Source organism: Rhinatrema bivittatum, chromosome 5, assembly GCF_901001135.1.
Source record: "Rhinatrema bivittatum chromosome 5, aRhiBiv1.1, whole genome shotgun sequence".
Taxonomy (NCBI): Eukaryota; Metazoa; Chordata; class Amphibia; order Gymnophiona; family Rhinatrematidae; genus Rhinatrema; species Rhinatrema bivittatum.
The window spans coordinates 368,252,625-368,277,713 of record NC_042619.1 but is presented as its reverse complement, the minus strand read 5'-3'; the positions used below and the strand labels follow the sequence as shown (position 1 = coordinate 368,277,713).

The window sequence follows — 25,089 nt, the reverse complement described above, 5'->3', positions numbered from 1 at the left end:
GGGTACCTGCCTGGGGGTCTGTGTGTGTATGTGAGAATGAATAGGTGTCTGCCTGGGGGTCTCTGTGTGTGTGTGTGTGTGTGTGTGTAAGAATGAATGGGTGGCTGGCTGGGGTCTGTGTGTGTGTGTGGTATGAGAGAGAATGAACAGGTGTCTGCCTGGGGATCTGTGTGCGTGTATGTGTGAGAATGTGAGGTTGCCTGGGGTCTGTGTGTGTGTGAGAGAATGAATGGGTGTCTGCATTGGGGGTCTGTGCGTGGGTAAGAGAAAGAGAGAATATGTGTGTGCAACAACCCCCCTTCATCTCTGCCCATTAATGCAAATCCAAGACAATCTGGGAGGCATCTGGAAATCAAAGGTTCCCAGGTATAGAGAGTGGGGAATTTTTTTAAATTCTTACTAATTTTAATTATTGGGTAATTTTTGATGTGTCTGTTTTGAAATATTTTAAGGGTGTTTGGAACATTTTTGAGTTTTTAATTATTTGATATTATTCTATTTGTTAACTCTGTTTAATTATTCATTTTATTGGTATGGTTGCTACTTGGCTCCTCTCACTGAGGGGTGGACTTGCCACTGTAAACTCCCCCCCTCCGCTCGTGGAGTTCTCAGGAGGTCTCCCCCCCACTCACAGGGACCCGGCCCTCAGCTCCGATTAGCGCCACCAGTAATGTGACCATTTTTAAAGAAAAGTTTGTCCACCCCTAGTTTAGCAGGTATGACCATGGAAAGTCGGGGCGGGGGGAGAGGGCTAGGGTTGGGGAGAGGGTCTGGAGATCTGGTAGGAGTTTGGAGGCCTGGGGGTGGACGGAGAGGTCCAGAGGCAGAAATTGTGACAACGAGGCCAGATTGGAAAGGGGGAGAAGCGGCCTGCACCGTGCATAGAAAGACTTTTAAAAAACGTTTTTGATTTGGGTCGCCTCTAGAGGTGGTGGAGGGATAGGACGGGCGATCTCACAAAACATCTGGAGGTTTTTTACACTTGGAGGGGGGGGGGGGGGGTGTGTGTGTGTAGGTTTCCAGTTGCTCGGGCCCTTTAATTTGCTGCCCTGAGAGCATCGGAAAGCCAGTTAGTGTCCTGATGTTCCCAGGGAAAGTTAAGCTACGACTCCAGAGCTGCAGCTAACTTTTATGAAAATAACACAACTTGAGAATTAAGGAGCTGCCTAGTAATGAGCTACTTTGCATCTGTTTGCGCAAAAGCAGCTCATTGCCATTTTGGCATTGCTGGGTGGAAAACAGCACACAGTATTTAAAATATCATGCAGTATCACTATTGCAAGGCATTTCCCATGCAGTAAACACCTAACGCAGATCGGTAAATGACCCCCTTATATTGTAACCTTCTGGGAACATGGAAATACCTATGGTAACTGAATGTAATCCACTTTGAAGTATCAAAAAGTGGAATAAAAAAAAAAAGTATTTTCTCACATTCCTTTTGCACTTCCTTCTCAAACTTCATATGGTGATCTCTTGTCCTTGAGCTTTTACTCTTTTAGATAACATCTAAGACACTATACTGCACATAGTTCACATGCGTATGACGTTTACATCCCAGCAAACACGACTGTATGTCATTTTTCTCCTCTTCTGCCAACAAAGCCTGAGCTCCTACTTCAACTGGCTTATTTATTTATAAACTGATGTATTGCTTATCATTTCTAAGCGATTTATAAAGTACATTCATAAATTAATAAAACAATCATTGTAAATCAAAATAGTCATTCAAATAACAAACAATAAAAACATTAAAAAAATAGTAACAGTTCAACTGGCTTTTTATTGATACTGAGAAAATTGTAACCTTCTGAGGGCTAACTGTATGAATCGAAAACCTGCTCAAATAGGAATGTGTTCACCATTTTTCCTATAGGTTGTTATTGCTGTTTCGCTCTTTATTAAGGTTAAGACTGACAGCCAAGGGGAGGGAGTGAGGAAAACTTTCCTTGTTATTAGCAAAATCTTTAGTCTCCAGCATTAGTCAAGCTTTTAGAAAAACAAAAACAAGAAAACAAACAAACAAACAAACAAAAAAAAGAAAACATGAGAAAGGAATAGAAAAAGGACTGCAAGGCAAGTTTCATGCAGCTGAAATACTGAATCTCCAGATAGTTATCTATCCATGGCTACACCAGCTAGTCTCTCATTCTGTGTAAGCTGCTCTTCATTTTACTGGCTCAATCTTTAAGGCTTGGTCTTCAGCAAAGGACTCTGTCACAGTGTAGAACATAGCCATGTACCAGGAACACCATGCAGAAAACCCCTATTAATAATGGTCAGAACCTACCACCGTTATCCACACAGTTTAACCTCATGTTTAAGAGGCTGTTCTTTTTCTGCCAATATGGCTCAGCTGTGTACACTATAACACTCTTCAGTACATGTTGAAGGTGAAAGGAAAGGCATCGACAGCCAAGAGAGTAAGGGGCAATTGTAACACTCCCTCACCTCTAGTCTGAAACACCTCTGGCATCCTGCTGCATCCCAGGACCATGGCTGAACTTGCTGCAATTCCTAAACCCCTTTTATAGAGCCTGCCGGCTGGACTTCCTGTGACAAACATAAGAACATGCCATACTGGGTCAGACCAAGGGTCCATCAAGCCCAGCATCCTGTTTCCAACAGTGGCCAATCCAAGTCATAAGAACCTGGCAAGTACCCAAACATTAAATAAATCTCAAGCTACAATTGCTTATTGATTAATAGTAGTTTATGGATTTTTCCTCTAGGAACTTATCCAAAACTTTTTAAAACCCAGCTACACTAACTGCTGTAACTACATCCTTTGGCAATGAATTGCCTAGAGGAAAAATCCATAAACTGCTATTAATCAATAAACATGTTTTTTTAGCCTGGATAATACAATTCTGGGCTTCTTACCTGCCTGTATGAAACGTAAAAGCAACTTAACCAATGCATGGACATCTAGTCGCTTTAACAAAAGGGGCACAGTCTGCATCACATAAAGCCACATGGGGAAACAAAATTCATATTTCCTGCAGGCCGGTGCAAGGGTATTTGGTGCCCTAGGTGAACCTTACAGCCTTGGGCTTCCCTACACCACCAGTCATGCCCTCCACACATACAACCCAACAAGTTCTGTTCCTCCCCACCACCTCCCTCTACTGGTCTTTTTCTTTCCCCCACATCCTCTCTCACCCCCCAACTCCACCTCACCCCCTCTTGCTCTGTCTCTCGCCCCCCTCCCCACCAACCCTGATCAGGAGGAAGAGAGCAGTGGTGTCTCAGAGCATGTCCTCCCCCCCGACCTTTGCTGGCTGGGCCTGGTCCTGGTTCTGACTGCTGCTTTGAACAGTGTGGCTGTAGAGTCCTATGCAGTTCAAAGCAGCAGTGGGTCCAGAGATACAGAGGTGGAGAACATGGCAAATGCACTGTTGCTCTCTTCCTCCTGCCACTGAACAGCTGCTGCTTGCCCAACCTAGCCTGGATCTCCTGCACTAATTCTGTTGGAAGGGACAGATATTGGTGAGGCCATAGCCCCTATGGGCCACCCCATTCCGACATCTATGCTTTTACACACATACACACTACTTCTTTCACTCCAAACACATTCCCTCACTTTTTTGTCTCCTCTGGAACTTGGTAGAAAAGGCCAGGGCAGCAGCAGTTAACAGCCTCCTGGTTCAGCCACCATGCCTATGGAACAACTCTATTCTGGCCGCGGGGCTGACTCAACTATGGCCTCTAGCTTCTTCCCATGGTGCTGGCCGCACTACTCCTTAGGCCTGACTGCAGACTACTTCTCTCACAGACCACTGCACTGGTGATGATGTTTTTTCCTGGTGCAGGGGCACTGCTATCCTTCCTGAGGCAGTGATGGCAGGGGGCCACTGGACATGACATCTGGGCCGGCACTAAGAAGAAGGGTATGCCAGTGCCGCAGACTCCAGAGCCTAGTACAGTGATGGTGAACTCTAGTCATCAAACAGGCCAGGTTTTCCGGATATCTGCACTGAATATGCATGAGATAGATTTGCATACAATGGAGGCAGTGCATGCAAAATTTTCTCATGCATATTCATTGTAGATATCCTGAAAACCTAGCCTGTTTGTGACGGTGGAGGATTGGAGTTCACCATCAGTAGCCCTAGTGCTTCTAATCTACAGGCTCTATTCTGGTACTTTTTCTGCCTTGGTGAGGGCGGTGATCAGGACAACAAATGCTAAGCAATCAAAGCATTTTGAAATCGTAACCTTTCAAAGAAGGGGAAGGACGTCTTCTAGGTTTGTTCACAAAACATTTTTTTTTAATTCTTAGCCACTTTAGTTATTTTCATGGTAGTGTTTCACTGGTGGTGTGTTAATGATAGTATAAAATAAAATACCTGGTCTCGTTAGTCCTTATTCTCCAACTTATAATTAATTCCTAGGTTGTGAGCACAGTGCCCAAGGAAATGCAAAAAAAAATAAAAAAATTATATATACACATCCCGGCCGCAAACCTTTCAGAAGCAGAGCTTGAGCTTTCTAATACAGTTGTAAACAGTTGTTCCGAAGACGCCGGTGGGGGGGGTTGAGAAACAGCCGCCCAGCAAAGGGCACGCGCCCGGCCTCAAGTTTTTCTCGCTGCACAGGTGCGGCGGCACGGGCGCGTCTGGGTGGGGAGGCGGAGCTCGCGGAGGAGCGGACAGCGTTCCGGATCGGCGCGTGGAGCCGCCGGGCGCAGCCGCAGGGCAGGGACAGAGGGAGAGGAGCGCGCGTGCACGCCGGGCCGGCCTGGGCAGGACCAGATGACCCCCCCCCATCCTTCCCTGTCTCTTCGGCAGGTGCAAGCCGCGCGCGCCGGGATTTCCCCTTTCTTGTTTCTCCAGCGATCCGGCGGGACTTGGCAGATGGCCGCTTGCGTTCACAGGTAAGGAAGGGACTACGCTCTTCTGCTTGGCTCTGCGCTGCTGCTCATCTCTCAAGGGTCAGGATGGCGGGGTGAAAGGTGGTCTGCTTTCTCTGCGGCGTGAAGTTAGCTTTCGGAGTCGGTGCTGGGTTGTTTTGGGTTTTTTTTTGCCCTTGGGCCATTGTAGAGATTTACCACAGAGACCGGCGCGAGCTCGGTGGGTGCAGGTTTCCGCTGTCTGTCGGAAGGTCTGATTAATCTGTGGACGCGGCCGGTGGAGATCTTCCAGCCGCAGGAGGTGCGGGAGCCGTAAACATCGGACTCTCATCGTAATTTGGCGTGCTCAGATTTGTTGCAAGGAAACTTTTCTCCCTTCTCTTCCCGAGCTAGACTTGTCGGTTCCAAGACATCAGAAAGGTTGCTTCAAAGATCTTACGAGTGAAATTGTAGGGTGTTTTTGTTTTTTTTTAAACTGAAAAGTTTCTCTTACAAGCTGTGTAACTTTTGCATCACTCTTACTTGTTTACAGTGGCAGGTTGTGGAAGAGGAAGGATTTAACAAGTGTTTGGATTATCTTTTTTTTTAATTTTGTTTGTTTTTTTAATGCGTATTTGGAGTCATGAGGTCTTTTTTTTGTTATATATGTTGGGGGGGGAGAGATGTATTTGAATGCTTGTTTCTATATGCATTACAGTACTTCTAACCAGGTATCGGGGGAAAAGCTTTCTGGTATTACAGTGTAAGTAATTAAACGTGTATCTTTAGATAGATTGTATAATATAGTGTAGTTCATCTTAGAGTCGTTTCTTTCCCCTCAGATGTTTTACTCCTTTTACTTTGATCATGACGATAGCACATTTGACTACCCACTGAGGTCAGTGGAAGAGCTGTAGCCCCACATATTCTACAAGTTTCCCCTCTCAGGCTGCAGTCCAAAAGAGAATGGATCTCATCAGCTCATGCAACTGTGTGGCACACTCAGATACTTACTTACCCAGATTATTGCATTTTGTGTATTTAGCTGTGACAGTGCAAGTATACTGAATAACTTAAACATTTCTTGTTTTCAATATCCTGAACCTGCTATGATTGGATATATAGGATAATTTATCAAAAACATTTCCAATTGCTACTTTTTTTTTTTTTTTCCTGCCACTGGAAAAAAAATCTGTGGTGGGAAAATGTCTTAAATTTAACATTTAGTTCTAAACAGTATCAGAGGAAAAATCTAATATGAAAGAGCAACATTCTAAATAATTTCTTAATTTAGATACTGTATGCCTCTTGCTATTTGTACACATTAAGTGATCCATTGATTTATTTTTTGTTGGTCAGTAGGGAAGAATGAAATTATTCAAGCCAGGTGTCTCAAACCAGCTTTTGTGTTTTGTTCTTGGTTATACTTATTCTGTATCAGAGGCAAGTGTTTATTTTCCTAATCTAATTGGTATTTCAAGGCTCATGGCATTTTTGTTTTGGTGTTAGTGTTGGAAGATCTTACTGACAAAAATATTGTATGGGGAAACATTGCATTTGAGTTTTTAAATATCTGAAATGCACATACAGCACAAAGTATAGTTTGAAATATTTGTATGTTTATTGTATTAAAATAATTGAAGCGATACTTTAAAAATGAAGTATTCCTCTCATTTGCATTATACAAGCACCTTTTAATTTAGTACTGTGAAATATGGATACCATGACCAACACAAAATGTGCCTGAAAGTGGCAGACCCTTGGTTTTCATTCGTGTATGTTTGATTTTGTTACTCGCATAGAACTAGGTTTTGGTTTTTTTTTTTAATTGGATAATTTTCAGGCTATAAATATTTTAAACAAATTACCTGTTTCATTGTAGCAGGCTGCATTTAGGCATCTCTGTTTTGTAATGTGTATTGTATAGAATTTTATTTTTGATAACATTAGAACACAGGACACATCAGCTTTCCTCTCACAGTCCCAGCCCCTCTCAGAAAACATACAACACACCACTACAAGGATTTAAACAAAGCTGCAGTTTATTGTAAACATAAAGACATTCTAAGCCCACACACAGTGTTAACCAAAATGTCAACTAAAAGTCCCCAGAAGCCCTCTGACCCCTGCCCCAAGCCTATACTACCACAACCCAGCAACAAGCTGTCATCACCCTACCCTAGCTTTCGAAGCTGCTCCAGTGGACCACTGCCATGCACTGAGACCTCGTCGTTATGACCCACCAGGATGTCCCGCAGCACGGAGAAAGTTCTTTTTCACTGAAGGCACAATTAAACTCTGGAATTTGTTGCCAGGGGATGTGGTAAGTGCAGTTAGTGTAGCTATGTTTAAAAAAGGATTGGATAAGCTCTTGGAGGAGAAGTCCATTACCTGCTATTAAGTTGACTTAGAAAATAGCCACTGCTATTATTAGCAATGGTAACATGGAATAGACTTAGTTTTTGGGTACTTGCCAGGTTCTTATGGCCTGGATTGGCCACTGTTGGAAACAGGATGCTGGGCTTGATGGACCCTTGGTCTGACCCAGTATGGCATGTTCTTATGGTCAGTGACCATGTTGCTCCCTCTTCCCAAATACATGAATACTTATCATTCAACTTATGAACTGGACCAGTTCACACATAATAGCAAACCTGTGCTTGGGTCACCTGCCAAAGAACAAGGGTAATCATTTGATTAACCCTCGTCCCCTCCCTCCTTCCCCTTCCAGAACTGTAGCCCTAAAGCTTTGTATCAAAACTGTTTCCAAAGCTTCCTGAAGCAAGTTGTCGAAAAGGTCAGTACCAATATGAAATAAATGAACTCTGTTTAACCTATAGATTCCAGGACACCCTTCCCTGGCTCAGTCATTTTTAACTCTAAGTGTTCCATAGGATCATGGGTGGAGCCATTCTGCATATTGACCTTTCTAACACTTCGCTTCCAGAGCAGCTGATCATTGAATTTATACCTGGCAATTATATCGGACCATCCTAAATGCGTGCCCGGCATTAAATTCAACAATGTGCATAAGTCTTTCCTGGCCGTTCCTGTGAAATCTTGCCAGGTCCAAGATCCCCCAAATCATTCCCCACCTTGCCAAATGAATAGGCATAACTTCCAGCACTTCTGTTTGCTCCAGTACGACAGGCAATAGCTCATATTGCATTCCTCGAATGCCAAACCAAACTCTCACGTTTCCTGCTGCCATTCCCAAATGCTTTCCATAATGGTGAATTGATGCTCCTTTTAAAAGCCCAGTGTATGAAGGAGTGGCCCACCACCCAATTGCACCCCTTCGTGAGCAACCCCTACTGAAGTCCTAAAAGAATTCAACACAGCAAATCTACAGTATCAACTGGCCCCTGCCCAGCCATTTTGGGAAAAATGAGGCCTATGAAATCTCATGAGTGTCGGCGCCCAGTGTGCTGAATTGCAACCCCTGAAAAACTTGTGTGAGCTGCACTAATGGTAGCTCCTGTCTTAGGAGCATGTGCTGGGATGCATTATTTTAAGTACCTCCTTGAGAACTCTTGTGGCCTGATAGAAAGTAAACAGAGAGCTATCGTTTGCATTAGAAAAGTCTCTTTCCCCCCCCCCCCCCCTTGCCGACTGCATACTTTCAAATGCTCGCATGCTATTCACTGGGCAAATCACCCTATCCTTAGTCTCTCTGCAGCATGACTACTTGGGGTGTACTGGTAGGGAGCTTGCTGTGCTTTCGTGGGTGTACTCTGGTATAATGACTTTTTTGGGATTTTTTTCCTTTAATGGTAGCACTAAAGGGTTAAAGGATAAGCATGTTTTGTTTTAGTGACGTAAGCAGGGGTTGTGGAAGTTATCATCAGTCAACCAAATGCAGGAGAGTATCTGAGTTTTAACGGGGGTTTGTGTTCTTGTGTTTAAAATAGAACATTACAGCTAGAGTACATCATGTTCTGGGAGTAGAGGACTCAATTGTGGATGCTTTCTCTCGTTCATAGTGCTCTTTCCAAGCTTCTCGCCAAGAAGTCTCTGGCTCCTCCTCCCAAGCCTTATCCTCTGGAACAGAAGAAATGCTGGGCCCACCTTCAACAAGAAAAACTGCCTTGCCCCAAAAACCTCTGACCTAAGACTACTCTCTCCCCCATGCCTGGATATCTCCCTTTTCTCCCCAATCCTCTGCAGCAATCGCCCTGGTCATTGTTCCACCATTCCCCGATCATACCTGCTATACCATTCTGGCATCCCTCCACACCTCAATGGAATGCCCCCTCGTGCCTCTCAAGAACCCCTGCTCTCTATGGAAACCCTGGACCACCACTCCAATCCATAACATCCTCTGGACTGAGACTCCAAGCGTCCACTCATCCCAGACTTATATAAGCAGTCTCGCTTGGAATCCACATCTCATCTTCTGCCCCTCTGACCTCTCCACCTACCCACATTACTCTCCTTCCCTTTGCCCGGTGACAGCCTGACCTTTCCTCTAGCACCCCACCCTCGTGATCCTCTCCCTTTGCAGAAGCACCATCGGTGTTCCTCATGTCTGAAGCCCCTTCCCGATTGGCAGCACTTTGCTCCCTCCCCCAACAACTCTCCATTTGGACGGCCTGCTTCGTGCTCTCTCACCGGGGCCCTAACCTTGTCCTATTGCCCCCTCGTTCTGAGCTTTCCTCGACCTCTAGCTCCTGCACACTATGGCCAGCGCCCAGGCCAAGTTTGACTCCCTGCTGTTCCCCATGCCCAGAAATGGTACCTCAAACCTTGGGGGGGGGGGGGGGGGGGCGCGGGGGAACCAGAGCACATCCCTTCCCTACTAGGTCGCTGCTCACTCTCCTGCTCAGTACAGCCCACTGGAAAGCCTGGGAGAATCAGCTGATGGTCGCCAGCCTGCCTTCACCTCCATCCTAGGCTCCTCAGTGCTGAGCCCTCAACCAAAGCCAGTTTCTGGGCAGCTCCCCTGTGAGTCATTACCATTAGGTGAGCAGAAGGAAGCCAGGGCAAGGAAATGAGGGGAGGGTACATGGCCATAATTAAAAGGGGAGGGGGGAAGGGGAAATAACCCTTCCACTCATTAATGCCCTTGTGGGATCTGGCCAGCTGGGGACTGCATTGGCTCAGCCTTGATTCACAATTTCTGCAGGGAAGGGTGGAACATTTCCTACCACCCCATCATAGGACAGGGCACAGTCCTTTAATGGTGGGCAGGGGCACCGCAAGGGAGGGAAGTCCAGCCCATCACCATGAATACTAATGGCAAGCCTGGACTTTGCCCACCCTGCATCTCATTTATATTAGCTTTTGAGAAATTAAAAATGGCTTCTGTTCCTTTTACGTTTATTTTTATTTTTTTTATCGGCATGCTTTAAAAAAAAAAAAAAATTTTGGTGCAGTGTTATCAAAACATGTTAGTGTTGAATTGTTTGTCTGGAGAATGTAGATTGTACTTTGTAATTTCCTTTAATTTTAAATCACATTGGACTTTGTTCTGTGAACTTATTCCTCAGGCTTTGCAGTTACTTATTGAGAGATTCAAATACTAATGCCTATGTAAATATTCACTTTCAGAGCTGAAAAATGTCTAACCTTTCTCTGTCCCCTCATTTTTTTTTCCTAGCCTATATCTAATTTGTGTGCAGAATGTTTGTAAAAGTAAAATACACAATACTCTTGCACCTGCTTTAAATTCCATATTAAACTTGACACATCTTTAATTCTTTCCCTTCACCCAAATTGCACTAATTACCTACAGAAATCTTTTGTTTTATATGATTATGTAAAAGTGTGTAGTGCAGTGCTGTGTAATTCCAATGTCATCTTAAAATATTTTCCAGATATTAAGCTAAATTGGAACTATTAGCTATGGAATACAGATTCTCACACATCAGCAAAAACCGGTTTTTCAGTTTTATTGCTTAGCAGCTAACTATTTGTTTAAAACTATCAAGTATTTGTTCAATTGTGATAAGCTGGTTTACATTTCACTTCAGATTTGTTTACATTCCAAAATATAAGCAGTAACAATAGAAACTGACTGAGAGGTTTGGTTCAACAGGTACAAAGCAATCAAACTATATCACGAAATAAACTATATTCTTATTGAGATTTGAGTTCCAGTTAAATAGCTGAGGAAGAGGAGTAGGAGAGTACTGAAACTGACAGCAGCATGCTTGTTGCTTAAATCTGCTGTTTTGTTTGCATCCTGGTTTATGTGATCGAGGGGGGGGGGGGCAATTTCTTTTATTGAAAACGTAGCCTGCTAAACTATTTTCCATGATGGTACTGAGGGGTTTCTTGGCGGAGGGAGCAGACTTTTTGCCCTGGGTTGTTGGACTCGGGACCACCATCATCCATTACAAAAAAAAAAAAGGTTTGTTACTGTTGCACATGAGGTGAGTGAAATCCTTTGTACAGTTGTTCTCAGTATCTACTGAGATAAACAAGAGAGAGAATACTCGGTACGGCAAATGTAATTGGACTGTTGGTGATTCAGGTCAGGGGTGGCCCTCAAGTCAATCTGTTGCCTGAGGGTGGATGAGATGGTACTTCCCCCCCCCCCCCCCCCCACCTAGGTGCAGTATGGATCAAATCACTAAGGGGGGTCGAGTCCTGCTTAGAGTTTGAGTTTTGATGAGCAGGAGTTCGGTAATGTGAAATGCTGGGGAAAGGAAAGGCAGGAGTTAAGGTTCTTAAGAGTGGCTGATTAGGGTTTTTGATGATGATTCTAAAAAACTACCTACCCCCTCCCCCGGGGAACTGGGCGATGCATGAATAGTTGGGGGTATGTGTGGTGCACTCTCTCCCGCTTACATCCCCCATTCACTCTTGCTCCTTCTCTACTTTCCTCCTTTTTCTCACTCCCTTCTTCACATCCCTTTCCTTTCCTTCTCCCTTTCCCCTCCCCTCTTGCGCACACATCCTTCTGGTGGTCTTCCTCCTGCTAGTGGGGGGTGGGTACCTTGCTAGCATAGCATTAAACTGTGCTACTGCGTAAGGTGGTTGTCCTTCCAGTAGAGGTTGGGAGCCAGGGTATGCGAGCGCTGCCAGCATATCGCTAAACCATGCTGCTACTCAGGTCTTCTTCCTGCCAGTGAGGTGTGGAAACCTCTGCTGGCATGTCATTTAACCACGCTGCTGCCTGTATATAAAGCGAGGTGGCCACTCACAGGAGTGTTTTGAGTTGTATTTGATGCCCCCAGATTTTCCCACCTGAGGCAACTGCCTCATCCTGCCCAATGATAGAAACATAAGAAATGCTACACTGGGTCAGACCAGAAGTCGATCAAGCCCAGCATCCTGTCTGACAGTGACCAATCCAGGTCACAAGTACCTAGCAGTAGTAGGATCCCAGAGAATAGATGCAGTCCTTCTTGCTCATAACTTGGGATAAGCAGTTGCTTTCCCAAATCTACACGGTTTGTGGGCTGCTATACAAACTGCTTTCATCACATCCCCTGTTACCAAATTCCACAGTTTAATTGTGCACTACGTTAAAAAAAAAATATATACTTTCTCTGATTTGTTTAAATGTGCTACCTATTAGCTTCATGGAGTTTCCCCTTGGCCTAGCACAGTTTGAAAGGGTAAATAACTGTTCCTTGTTTTCCTATTGTGCTCCATTCTATAAACAATACAGAGAATGTGGAGTTTCTGACACATTCTCTGCCGCCACAATACAGTATAACAACAAGTTGTAATGTTCCCCTGTCCCCGCAACACCATATCCCTCCCTTCCCCCTCCCCTCATTAAACATGGTCAGTCTCTTGTGTGTTCCATTTATCATCAAGTGCTCTGTCCAAGATGTGCAATACCGCAATGTTGCCATTCAGACTAAAGGCCATCATTTTAAGATCAAGCTGCGGAATCGATGAGAGAGAGTTTGTTATATAACAATCCCAAACCTTTAAGAACTTCTTCATGTGCCGCGGTGACTGTCGCAAGGACGCTGCCTCCATATGCATCATCCGATGAAGGCCGTTACGCCAGGTCCAGTAGGCAGGAGGGGCATCCTCCTTCATTGCAGTAATATGACTTTCTTGCCCACAAAACATGCTTTACGAATAAACCTTCGAGCTCCCGCATCCCGCACCTGCAACGGAGAAATGCAACCAAACAGCAGCCATAAAGGAGAAAGGGGAATGCTCGCATCTAGCAAGTTTTCCAGATACCCCAGTACCGCTTGATAAGTGGGCATTCCCAAAAAGAGTGGGATATAACGTACCTCTCGCAAGGTGACATCTCCCACATTCAGCAGAGGCCAATATTTTAATGTGAAACGCATCTTGGGCTGAGAGAGAGCCTCTGTGGAGAAATTTATATTGCATTTCTCTGTAATACATGTTCCCCAAGATTTGGGAAACTCGTTTAAAGCATTTTTGTATTATAGACCCGGTTACCGTAAAAACTCCATCACTATTCCACCTCTCTACAAGAATGGAACAGGTATCAATAGCCGATAAAAGCTTGAGACTTTTTATGGTAGGCCGACAAAGAGGGCACTTTAGATTTTTCAAGGGAGAAAATGTCAAGGGATTTGAAAGCTGAGGCTTGCTTTGTCGCTGGGGATAAGGACCCAATATAATGCTGAAGTCGTTAGTACGGGAACACCTCCCCAACCGAAAAACCATACAGCTCCCAGAGCTCAGGGAAGGCCAGGATCTTACCCTCAGGCGACAGCACGTGGCCCAGGCGTGTGACTCCTTTAGTTGCAAATGGCGAAAAGCAGCTGTTTGGGATCCTGGAGCGAATTCCGGGTTCCCTTGGATGGGAAGCAAATTGGAGCACAGCCTACCCAATTTTAATAGATGGGTTAAGCTAAGCCAAGACATACGCAGAGGCTTAACAAGCACATTTTGCACTAAGAATGTGGGGAGCTTAGTGGCCTCTGACTGCAATACAAACTTAAGATCTAAGGGTTGGGCTAACGCTTTTATCTTCCCGCACATCAGCAAAGGTGGAGGAGCCCAGTAACCAATCACGAACCACCCGAAGATTACTGGCCAGGTTATAAAGAGCCAAATCTGAGACCCCCAGCCCACCTTGTCCCCACGTCTCTCTCAGCCAGGTCAAGGGTATTTTGGCTTTCCTTCCTCGCTAAAAGAACCCCCGCTGCGCTTTGTCTAGCTGTATTATCTCCGCTTGCCGCAAGTGAATAGGCAAAGTTTGGAACAGATACATCCACTTTGGCAAAATAAACATTTTAAAGAGATTAACTCTACCACCCAGCGACAGTGGCAGATTTTTCCATGTAAGCAGCTTATCCTTAGTGAATTTAAGCAGCGGTTGGACCAAAATGAAAATAAGGGGCATGGAACAGCTCCCCTATGAGGAAAGACTAACGAGGTTAGGACTTTTCAGCTTGGAGAAGAGACGGCTGAGGGGGGGATATGATAGAGGTGTTTTAAAATCATGAGAGGTCTAGAACAGGTAGATGTGAATCGGTTATTTACTCTTTCGGATAATAGAAAGACTAGGGGGCACTCCATGAAGTTAGCATGTGGCACATTTAAAACTAATCGGAGAAAGTTCTTTTTTACTCAGTGCACAATTAAACTCTGGAATTTGTTGCCAGAGGATGTGGTTATTGCAGTTAGTATAGCTGTGTTTAAAAAAGGATTGGATAAATTCTTGGAGGAGAAGTCCATTATCTGCTATTACGTTGACTTAGAAAATAGCCACTGCTATTATTAGCAATGGTAACATGGAATAGACTTAGTTTTTGGGTACTTGCCAGGTTCTTATGGCCTGGATTAGCCACTGTTGGAAACAGGATGCTGGGCTTGATGGACCCTTGGTCTGACCCAGTATGGCATGTTCTTATGTTAAGCCTTGTCAGCGTTCACAGTATAGTAAGCCCCAGATAATAAAAAGAGACTCCTGCCCATTGGATAATAAAAAGAGACTCCTGCCCATTGGAAGGGGAAATCTTCCTCCCAATTGTTCTGCATGTCAGCGGGATATGCCAGCGCGGTGGATTTATTCATATTTAATTTTAACTCTGAGAAGGTTCCAAAAGCCCATATTAAACAAATAAGAGTTAGCAGAGACTTACACGGGTCAGTAATAAAAACTAGAATGTCATCGGCAATTGCAGCATACTTGAAAGTAACAGTCTGAAACCGTATGCCCTTTATCGCCCCGGACCCTTGGATCGATCTAAGTAAAGGTTCTTGCTGCAAAATAAATAGTAAGGGGGATAGTGGGCACCCCTGTCTAGTGCCCCTAGCAAGTGGAAATGCTTGTGATTTCGAACCATTAGTTGTTATGGTCGCCTCTGGTTCATGATATAGGAGGTGAACAGCATTGTAAAACAGCCCTATAAATCCCATCTTGCACAGGATATGGAAAAGATACTCCCACTCTACCCGGTCTCATTGGTGAGAGCGTACCGCTTTTTCATAAAGCCGACCTGGTCTACCCCAACAAGTGAGGGGAGCACTTCCACCAGCCTGTCTGCCATTATTTTGGCGAGGATCTTTTGATCAAAGTTCAAAAGGGATATGGGCAATATGACTGGGAAAAGAGGGTCCTTCCCAGCTTTAGGGATAAGGGTAATATGGGCCGAATTCATATGAAGAGGGAAGGAGCCCAGCTCTAGCAGTTCGGAGTATGCCCGCACCAATGGGACACCCACTAACTCAGCTATTCACTTATAAAATTCAGCATTATACCCATCAGGGCCTGGAGCCTTAAAACGTTTTGCATTTCGGATAACAGACAGAACCTCCTCCAAGGTGATTGGCTTGTTCAGCCCATTTCTTTGTTCCACTGTGAGCTCCGGGATACTTAATTGAGAACAAAAACGCTCACAGGCCTCCGTATTCCACCCCCTCGAGGAATACAGGTTACTATAGAACTCCCTAAACCTCTGCAGTATGGCCATGGGCTCTGTGAGGATCGTGCCCGCTGCCAGTCGCAGCGCTGGTATATACCTAGTCCCCCTAGCTGCTCATACCAAGTTGGCCAATAGTTTATCAGACTTATTACTATGTTGGTAAAACTGATACTGGTAGTACATAAAACTCTTACGAGCTCACCTTGTACCGTTAAAAACTGCGCCCGAGTAGAACCCGTGTTGGTCCTATTCAAAACTGTCTGAGCTTTATTTAATTGAGCAGTCAGGGCCAGGAGCCTGTGGTCCTTGGCCTTCCTTCTATGGGCCGTATACGAGATAATGTCCCCCCTTAAGACAGCCTTAGCCGTATACCAGAAAAGTACAGGGGAGGTAATATGTTGGGCATTAGACTCTGCGTATTCCACCCACTTAGCCCGTAAATACTCTTGAAATTTGGCATCATTAGTTAAATAGTGTGGATAGCGCTAAGGACATGAAACAGGGCTGGCATGATCAAACTCCAACCATACCGGGGCATGGTCCGCGAGAATAATCTCATCGATACCAGCTGTACCCATTTTAGACAGGGTCCGGGCACTAATCAAAAAATAGTCTAGCCTAGAAAGGGTGCCATGTGCTTTGGATAAGTGGTGAAATCTTTCTCCCCTGGGTGTAGGATATGCCAGACGTCTATTAGTTGCAGAGAGCGCTCCAAAAAAGAGGGGCCTTTGCCATATCCAGCATCTTGGCGAGGAGGGGGAGATTTATCTAATTGGGGGTCTCGTATTGTATTAAAATTGCCCCCTGTTATAATGTTGTCACCTAAGTGGGGCATCAGCGACTGATATATTCCCCTAAATAAACTGGGACTATGATTATTGGGAGCATACAAGTTACATAGGATGACCTTGACCCAATGAAGTTCCGCTATCAGAATTATATATCTTCCCATGGGATCTTTAATTTCTTTATGGATTCGGAATGGTAAGCTTTTATTAACCAGGATGGCTACTCTTGCTGAATGGATGGTGGCCGAGGCATAGTATAACCCCCCCCCCCCCCCCCCCCCCCCCCCAGTATCTACGCAATTTTTCATGTTCCCCATCATTAAGATGTGTTTCTTGGAGAAATGCTAAACAACAAAATCTTCAATCGCTTAATGGGCGAATTGATCCCCTATACATTCCAAGTAACTAAACCATTAACATTTTTAGGTATGATATCCAAAGAAGACTACTGTGAAGAAAATACATTTTTTTAAACTGCAGTGAGAGCCCTCCCAGCCCAGGCTCCCAACTGCCTAACAATGACCTTGTACCATTGGTGCATCAGGAAAACAGCTTAAAGTGTAATGGAACACAGGATAAACACACACCCTATACCTCCCACTCCTGAACTCCCTTTCCCCTCGTTTCCCCCTCCGTCTCATATCGAGTAATGGGAACACTACCATGCTGGCTACACCAAACAGTAATAAAACAGCAGATATAGGGAAATACATACGTAATAACTGACAATGTTCAACTTCCCAGTCCACTGAAGTAACAGATATAAATTGTAAAGATGATATATTTGATTTCCCAAACCAAATCTGGCAATATAAACGATTATATTACCCTAGCACTCAGGGCAGTCAGCAGTAGCCAGCCACATGAAAAAAACCATGACTGCCTAAGCTAACAGAACTGCTAATTGCCGTGCAACTTTCAGGCAAAGAGCTCAGGGGAAAAAATAAACTTGTCCCATCGCCCACAAAACTACTGCAGAATGTCATGGCTCCATTTGGCCTGCTTTTACCGATGTTGTTTCGGGCCCTGCAGATTTTAAAAGGACCTTTGCTTCCTCGGTGGTGTTGTACCAGGAAATACCCTTGTCGGTGGCCACTCGCAGTCGGGCACAGTAAAGCAGCGTGGCCTGGATCCCCTGAGCAATTAACTGTGTGCAGATAGGGGCCATAGCCCTTCGTTGCGCCTCGACTGCTGTGGAAAAATCCTGGAACACCAAAATCGTGACGTTGTCGTATGACAGCCCCTTTTTGGCTCTGATCGCCTGCAATATCTCCTGCTTGTGGGCATACTTGAGTATTTTTGTCACTACAACGTGAGGTTGGGCTGCGTTTTGCAATCGAGGCCCCAACCGGTGAGCCCTCTCTATGTGTAATCTGCCATGCGTCTGCGAAAGGCCCAGTTCTTTTTCCAGCCATGCCTTCAGCACTGCAGGAAGCTGTCAGTCATCAACTGTTTCAGGCAGCTCGATAGATCACAAATTTGACCGGCGAGACCTATTTTCTAGGTCTTCAATTTTGGCTGCCTGTTTTTCTATCGAAGCTTGCAGGGCTGCTATATCAGCTTGCGCGGCCTGGAGGCCATTTTGGGCGTCTGACACACGAGTCTCCAGCTCGGCGAACCTAGCCTCAATCCTGCCCAGATTCACAGAAATTTCAGTTACTTTATTAGATATAAATTTGATATCGAGACCCAGAGCCTCCAAGACCGTGGATTTTATATCTGCATACCCTGCCACGGACGGTGAGTCAGGCGGGCTGCTGGTGGCCATCACTGGCACCTCAGAGGATTTCTGGCGTTTTTTCACTTTGTCTTTGCGGGAGGACATTCCGGGCCAGATCTCTTCCCCAGGCCAGTGGCTAAAGCTCTGTATATCTTTGGCTTTACCGAACGGTCTTTAGTGGTGCAGATGGGGTCCGATGCAGAAGGCCTGGCGCTGAGAGAGAGAGTTACATCCTCCTCCCTCACTGCATCACGTGATCTCCATCTTTTTTAAGATGGGGCAACCAGAACTGCACACAAGGTGCAGTCACACATGAATTGAAACAGAGCTGTTGTATATATCCTCTATATTTTTTTCCTTTGCTAAATCCATATTGGCTCTGCCCCATTAGTCTATAATTATCCAGATGGTCAGTAAGTTTGCTTTTCAGATTAGTTTCTACCATTTTGCCAGGCCACAATATCGGGCTAATTGGTCTGTAATTGCCCAGAACACCCCTGGAATAGTTTTTAAAAATAGATGTTATGTTGGTCACACTTCAGTTCTCAATAGCTGATTTGAAAGAGATATTACTAGCAATAAGTCTGCAATTTTGAATTATTTCATAACTGTGGGGTATATACCATCCAGTCCTAGTGATTTGTTACTCTTTTTAGTTTTGTTGATTTTTGCTCTGTTATGTTTTCCTGGTTCACTATGATGTGATTCAGTTCCTCTGAATAATCACCCTCAAAAAATGTTTCCCTCACTCCCTCCTGAATAAAGACTGAAGCAAAGAATTAATTGGGGCAGATATGCAAAAAAAAAAAAAAGCTGAGCTCCTAAATTTAAGCCTCTAAATTAGGTACTTATATGCATCTATTTTCAGTTGAACTTACCTCCCAAGTTTTCAGCTGCAAATTCACATAAATTTAGAATCCTAAAAGTTAGACTGCTAAATTTAGGGAAAATTGTCCTAGATTTAGGCTTCTAAATTAGGTGCCTGGTTCTGAAAATCAATGCTAATTGTTTCCTTGCCCTAACTTTGAACCTAGAGCCACCAACTTCTTAGGATCCTACATTTAAGAACCTAATGAATCCAGGATCCTAAATTTGGGCCCTCAGTCCTAGTACATTTTCAAAAAGGCTTATTTAGGAGCCTGAACTCTTTGAAAATTGGTCCCATTTAGTTTGTCTGCTATGGCCTTGTCTTAGCACTCCTTTTACCTTTATAGATGTATGGTTTGATTGATCACACCTGAGGTGAAGGTACAGAGAAGGGCAACACAAATGATAAATGGGGTGGAATGGCTCACTTAAGATAGGCTCTTCAGCTTGAAGAAGAGATTGAGAGGGGATCTGATAGAGGTTTTATAAAATCATGATTGGGATGGAATAGATAAATAGGAAATGGTTATTTAATTTTTCAGATCGTATTAGGACTAGGAGACACTTCATGAAATACAGGTTGCAGCTTTACAACAAATTGAAGAGAGATTTCTTTTTCCACTCAATGTACAATTAAGCTATGGCATTTATTGTCCGAGGATGTGGTCAAGGCATCTAGCATAGCCAAGTTTAAAAAAGGGTTGGATAAGCTCCTGGAAGCAAAGTCAATAGATAAATATTAGCCAGTTAGACATGCAGAAAGCCACCGCTATCCCTGAGAATGAGCAATAAAAAAAAAAAAATGTAACTACTCTTTGGGATCTGCTAGTACTTCTTAGCGATCCAGATTGGTCACTGTTTGGAGACAGGATCCCACAAAATATGGCATTTCTTATGCTCATGTACTGTTAAATATTTAGAAATGACAGTGCAGATCAAAGCAGTGGTTGGGTAACATGTTTATGGATGGCATATTGTCAAGTAGGATACAAATTCTGCAGGAAACAAAACTTCACTTTGGAGTCTCTATGAATACAAGTTACATATGTGATTGGGAAGAGTGTGGCTGTGGTGATATATTATCATTATTCATCTGACCAGAATGGTGAAACAGATTGTGAAATGCTAAGATTAGACAAGCCTCAAAAATGGAAAGTTTGTTGATAATGGGAGATTCTAATTACCCTAATATCTATTATATGAATTTCTTATTAGGGAATGTCAGGGAGTTTGTTTCTAGATTCCATAAACGAATGCTTCATTGGAGCTACTGGAACCCATGAGAGGGGAAACAGAGAAATGATGGCAGAAAACGACCAAATGATCCATCCACTCTGTCCAGCAAGCTTATGGTAGTATCTGCCACACAGTGCAGGTTACCCCCATGCTTATCAGTTTCCCAGACTAAATGTTATGGCCCTCAGTTGCTGCTTGAATCCAATTTTCCTTAACCTTTGCTGTGGAAGCAGAGAGCAATGTTAGAGTTGCATCAACAGTATCAAGGTTTATTGTCGAAGGGTAGTAAAAGCCACATCAGCAAGTTACCCCCGTGTATTCTTTTCTTCATTTCCATCCTCTAGCCTTTAGGGATCCACAGTGTTTATCCTATGCCCCTTTGAATTCTTTTGCTGTTTTGTCTTCACCACCTCCTCTGGAAGGCATTCCAGGCACTCACCACTGTGAAGAAATATTTCCTGACATTGGTTCTGAGTCATCGTCCCTGGAGTTTCATTTCAGTGCTCCTAGTTCTACTGATTTTTTTTCCAGCAGAAAAAGTTTGATGATTGTGCATCATTAAACCCTTTTCAGGTATCTAAAGGTCTGTATATCTCCCCTGCACCTCCGCTCTTCCAGGGTATACATATTTGGATCCTTCAGCCTCTCCTTATAAGTCTTCAGATGCTGACCCCTCACCATTTTGGTCACTATTCTTTGGACTGCTTGTAGCCTGTCTCTATCTTTCCTGAGATACAGGCACCTGTTCTGAACACAGGTACTCCAGTATTCTTCTAGCTTAGCTATCGCCTTGTCACATTGCTTCACCATCTTTAGATCACCAGACACTATCGCACCAGAGCTCCTCTCCCAGTCTCTGCACATTAGTCTTTCACAGCCCATCATACACAACTCTTTTGGATTACTGCACCCCAGATGCATGACGCTTCACTTCTTGGCATTAAATCCCAGCTGTCAAATCCTTGACCAGTCTTCAAGCTTTCATAAATCACTTTTCATTTTCTCTACTCCTTCAGGCATGTCTACTCTGTTGCAGATCTTAGTATTATCCACAAATAGACAAGCTTTACCTTCTATCCCTTCATCCGTGTCTCTCATAAAGATATTGAACAGAACCGGTCCCAAAACTGATCCGTGTGGCATTACGCTTAGCACCGTTCTTTCTTCAGAGTAGGTTCCATTTACTATTACATGCTGTCTCATGTCAGTCAGCCAGTTTGCAGTCCATGCCACTACTTTGGACCCACTCTCAAGCTTCTCATTTTGTTCACGAGTCTCCTATGTAGGGACCATATTAAAAGCTTTACTAAAATCTAAGTAAATCTTTAGATCTCGTTCTCAGTGGAACACAGGATCTGGTGGTGGAGCAGCTTGGCAAAGGTGTTCATAATACTGTCAAATTTGACATTATTGGATAATTGAAACTGCAATAGCATTTAACTTTTAAAAAGGGAATGATAATTGTTTAGAAATACCATCTTGGAAGCCCAAATAAAATGTATTCCACAAATACAAATTTAAAAAAAAAATCAAAAGAACAACAAACATATGAGGCATGGCTAAAATAATGCTGTGAAAGAGACAGCTAAAAAAAGGCATTTTTTAAAGAATGGAAAGCAGGAAGTAATGATGAAAGTAGAAGGGCATAAGCACTCGCAAATTAGATGCAAAACAATCAGGCAGGCCAAAGAGATTTTGATGATAAACTTGGCAAAGTGAGAAAAAGTAAAATCTTTTTCAGCTCATCAAAAACAAGAAGCCTATGAGGAAGTTATACCATTTAAGCGACAAGTTTAAAAACAGCTCAGATTGTTGCAAATACCATGGGTACCTTTATCCATGGCCTTTGCCCCATTTCTCAAAGGAAAAGTATGAGCACAGGCTTGGCAATACCAGGTGTGCATACTGTGCAAATATGCAGGGTGGCATGCCCGGAAGAGCGGCAGAAGAAGCCCGCGAGGCCGCCGGTGAACCTTGTCCCACTGGCGGCTGAGGCCTGTGAAGCTACCGATAGACCACATCCCACCAAGAAGTAGAGGAGGCTCATGAGGCTGCCAGTGGACTCCATCCTATTGGTAGCCCAGAAGAGGAAGAGGCCCGTGAGACCTCTGGTGGACCCCATTCCACTGGCAGCCGAACAAAGAAGGAACCCATTTTCCTTCTCCTTCTCTGTGCCAGCATACACTGTTCAAAACACATGCAGATAGCATGCGTTCTATGCTGATCTCTTAATGCACAAGATCAGCATAGAGGAACTGCCAACCTTGCGTGGTTTAAGGAGCAGCAGAATGGCTCCCGCTGGTGTGTGTGTGTGTGTGTGTGTGTGTGAATGAATGAGAGCCTTACTGGGGTGTGGTGTGTGTGAATGAAAAACCAAATTTGGAACAGCCTGTGAAATAATTCTACAGGAATATCGAAGATAACACAACCTGTACTGTAATCGGAAATTTTTATTGAAATCTAATAAGTGTAAAGAGAGGAATGGAGTTTTGACATGTCTTATGCTTTTCTATTTATCTTTCTATTTGTCAAAAATTTTGAAAAACATTTTGAAAAAAATTTTGAAAAACAATTGGAAACTTTTATCGTTATTGCTATGGTTTAAAGATAAACAAATCTGTTTTGCTTATTCCAGAGATAGGAATATCCTTGAAAAACTTTGTCCTTCAGTGTTACCTGAAGATGAAAAGATCCAATTGACAATGGAAAGAGAAAAGTCATGGGTAATTATCAGTGCGGCCATTGTGCTAGTTGTGCCAATATGTTTGTTACTAAAGAATTTCTTAATCCATTGGATAAAAAAATAAGTATCTTTTGAAAGATTTCTTTAAATGTGCAAGTAATTATGTGGTTTAAACTCTAGTTTGTCCATGAGTTAAAGTTTATATTGGGAAAACAATGAGATCTATGTGCACAGAACACAGAAGTTGCTTGCACTGTAAAAAAAATAAAATAAAATTAAAAAATTACAGCACTGTGCTGCACTGTTTAGAATTAAACCATGACTTTAAACAAATTGTGTATTATTTTGGAGCATGTGCCTTTACATATTAGGGAGATAAAGATCGGATCTTGACTCAGAACTGTGGATATTCAAATTAAATTGTTTAGAACCATTGGGTCTAAACGTAGAGATCAATTGGCATTTGTGACTTTTGAAATTGTAAGATACAGGCTATGCTTTGGGTCTGTGATTTAATGTACATTAAATTTGGTGTGGTTTAGGCATACATGTCAAATTAAGATATATTTGAATAAAATAGATTTCCTTATTGTATTAAAGAAGTAATTAATCAGAATGGAAATATGTAATAGATGAAATGACTTCTCTCACAGGTAGCCATTTTTAAAGGGCTGTATAAGTAATGATTGTCGCCATTTTCTGTATAGAGAAACCAAAGGATGCTGAGAGAGAGGTTCATATGAGAGAAAGCAGTTACAAATATGTAAGTGCTATTAAGTTTTTCAATTGTAATTGAGTGAAATTTTTATGTGCAGTGTATTGATAAGGTGGTATATATATTTTTTTAGTCAAGTGGCAATTTATAAATGTCCTGATGCAGCACAGCGAAACATGTACATGTTGACTGACCAACTAAGCCACAATCAATTTAAGTAATATCGTTCTGAACGATCAGATCACTGGGTGAAGAGAAAGCACATCGTAAGTTTGGAAAGACCATCTGGTCTACGAGTGAAATTTTATCGTTTGGGTTAATATATTTTATTTCAATACTGAAGAAGACTAGAACTTTAAGAAGAAGAGAGTAGCACATTTTAATGAGAATTGTTTCTCCTCATTAAGGATTCTAACTCTCTAGGACCAAGAAGGACATCATTTGAGTTGCACTTTAAGAAATAAGTTTTGTGTTTTTAGAAATTTGTACCTCAAGGATCTTGTCTTCGGTAATGATTCTTACCTTAAGGATTTTGCATCTCTTTTTTTTTTAATTTTTGTTTCAATAGGTATTGTAGAAAACAAATTAAGTAATTCTGAGGATTATATTTAAATATTTTGTAGGAAATATATTAAGTATAATTAGTATAGGTTGTGTTATCTCTGATATTTGTGTGTGCATGGGAGCCTGACTGGGGGGGAGAAATGTGTGTGTGTGTGTGTGGGTAGGAAACTGGCTAGGGGGGAGGAATGTGTGTGTGGGTAGGAAACTGGCTAGGGGTGGGGCTGTGTGTGTGTGGGTAGGAAACTGGCTGGGGGAGGGGGGTATGAAGAAACTTTTGTGCTGCCTCACTAATCCATGCATTATTCAGGATGACTGGAAATAAAACGTTTTTAGGTATGGAGATCGGTGAATTTTCCATCCTTCTTTGTTTTACTTATTGGATGTCTGCCATTTTGAAATAAATTCTAAAAATTTCCCAAATAAATTTGTATGAATGCTTAATTATTGGATGATGATCTAGTCCTTAGATCATTGGAAATATTATTTTTACAAGTATGGTTTTCCCAATATGATTGATTTATATTCCTTGGTTTTATTGTTTGAATAATTTGAGGACTGGTGCTGATTGTTTCTCCATTGCTGTATTGCATACAGAATCTGGCTTGTTGTGGTTTCTAGTTCAGTTTCTGTTTATAGTTTATAGTCTCTTTATTCTGAATTTGGTGAGGTTGCATCTGTGTTCTGCATGTGTAACTGAGGTGGGGTATTCTGTGTTTAAAAAAAAAGAAAAAAAGAGGAGTGGAAAAGCACAGTAACTGTTTGCACAAGGCAACAAAAATGCTAGCACCTGCCCTGTATGAGCTTGCTTTCCTTTTATAAATTGCTTAGGAAATAAGTACCCAGAAAGATTTGCACACTTTTTTTATTT

General features: G+C 43.1%; 1 protein-coding gene across 3 annotated transcripts in view; it reads left to right on the top strand.

The window, feature by feature from the left end:
- Positions 1-4,618: 4,618 nt before the first annotated feature.
- The window catches only part of KIAA1211L (KIAA1211 like), a 362,116-nt gene continuing 341,645 nt past the window's right edge, over positions 4,619-25,089 (top strand). The window contains exon 1 of one of the 3 annotated variants that reach the window (XM_029604772.1): positions 4,619-4,876. The gene's annotated coding sequence lies outside the window, so the exon portion shown is untranslated. The remainder of the gene's footprint in view (positions 4,877-25,089) is intronic. The other 2 variants (XM_029604771.1, XM_029604770.1) reach the window with 2 other exon arrangements.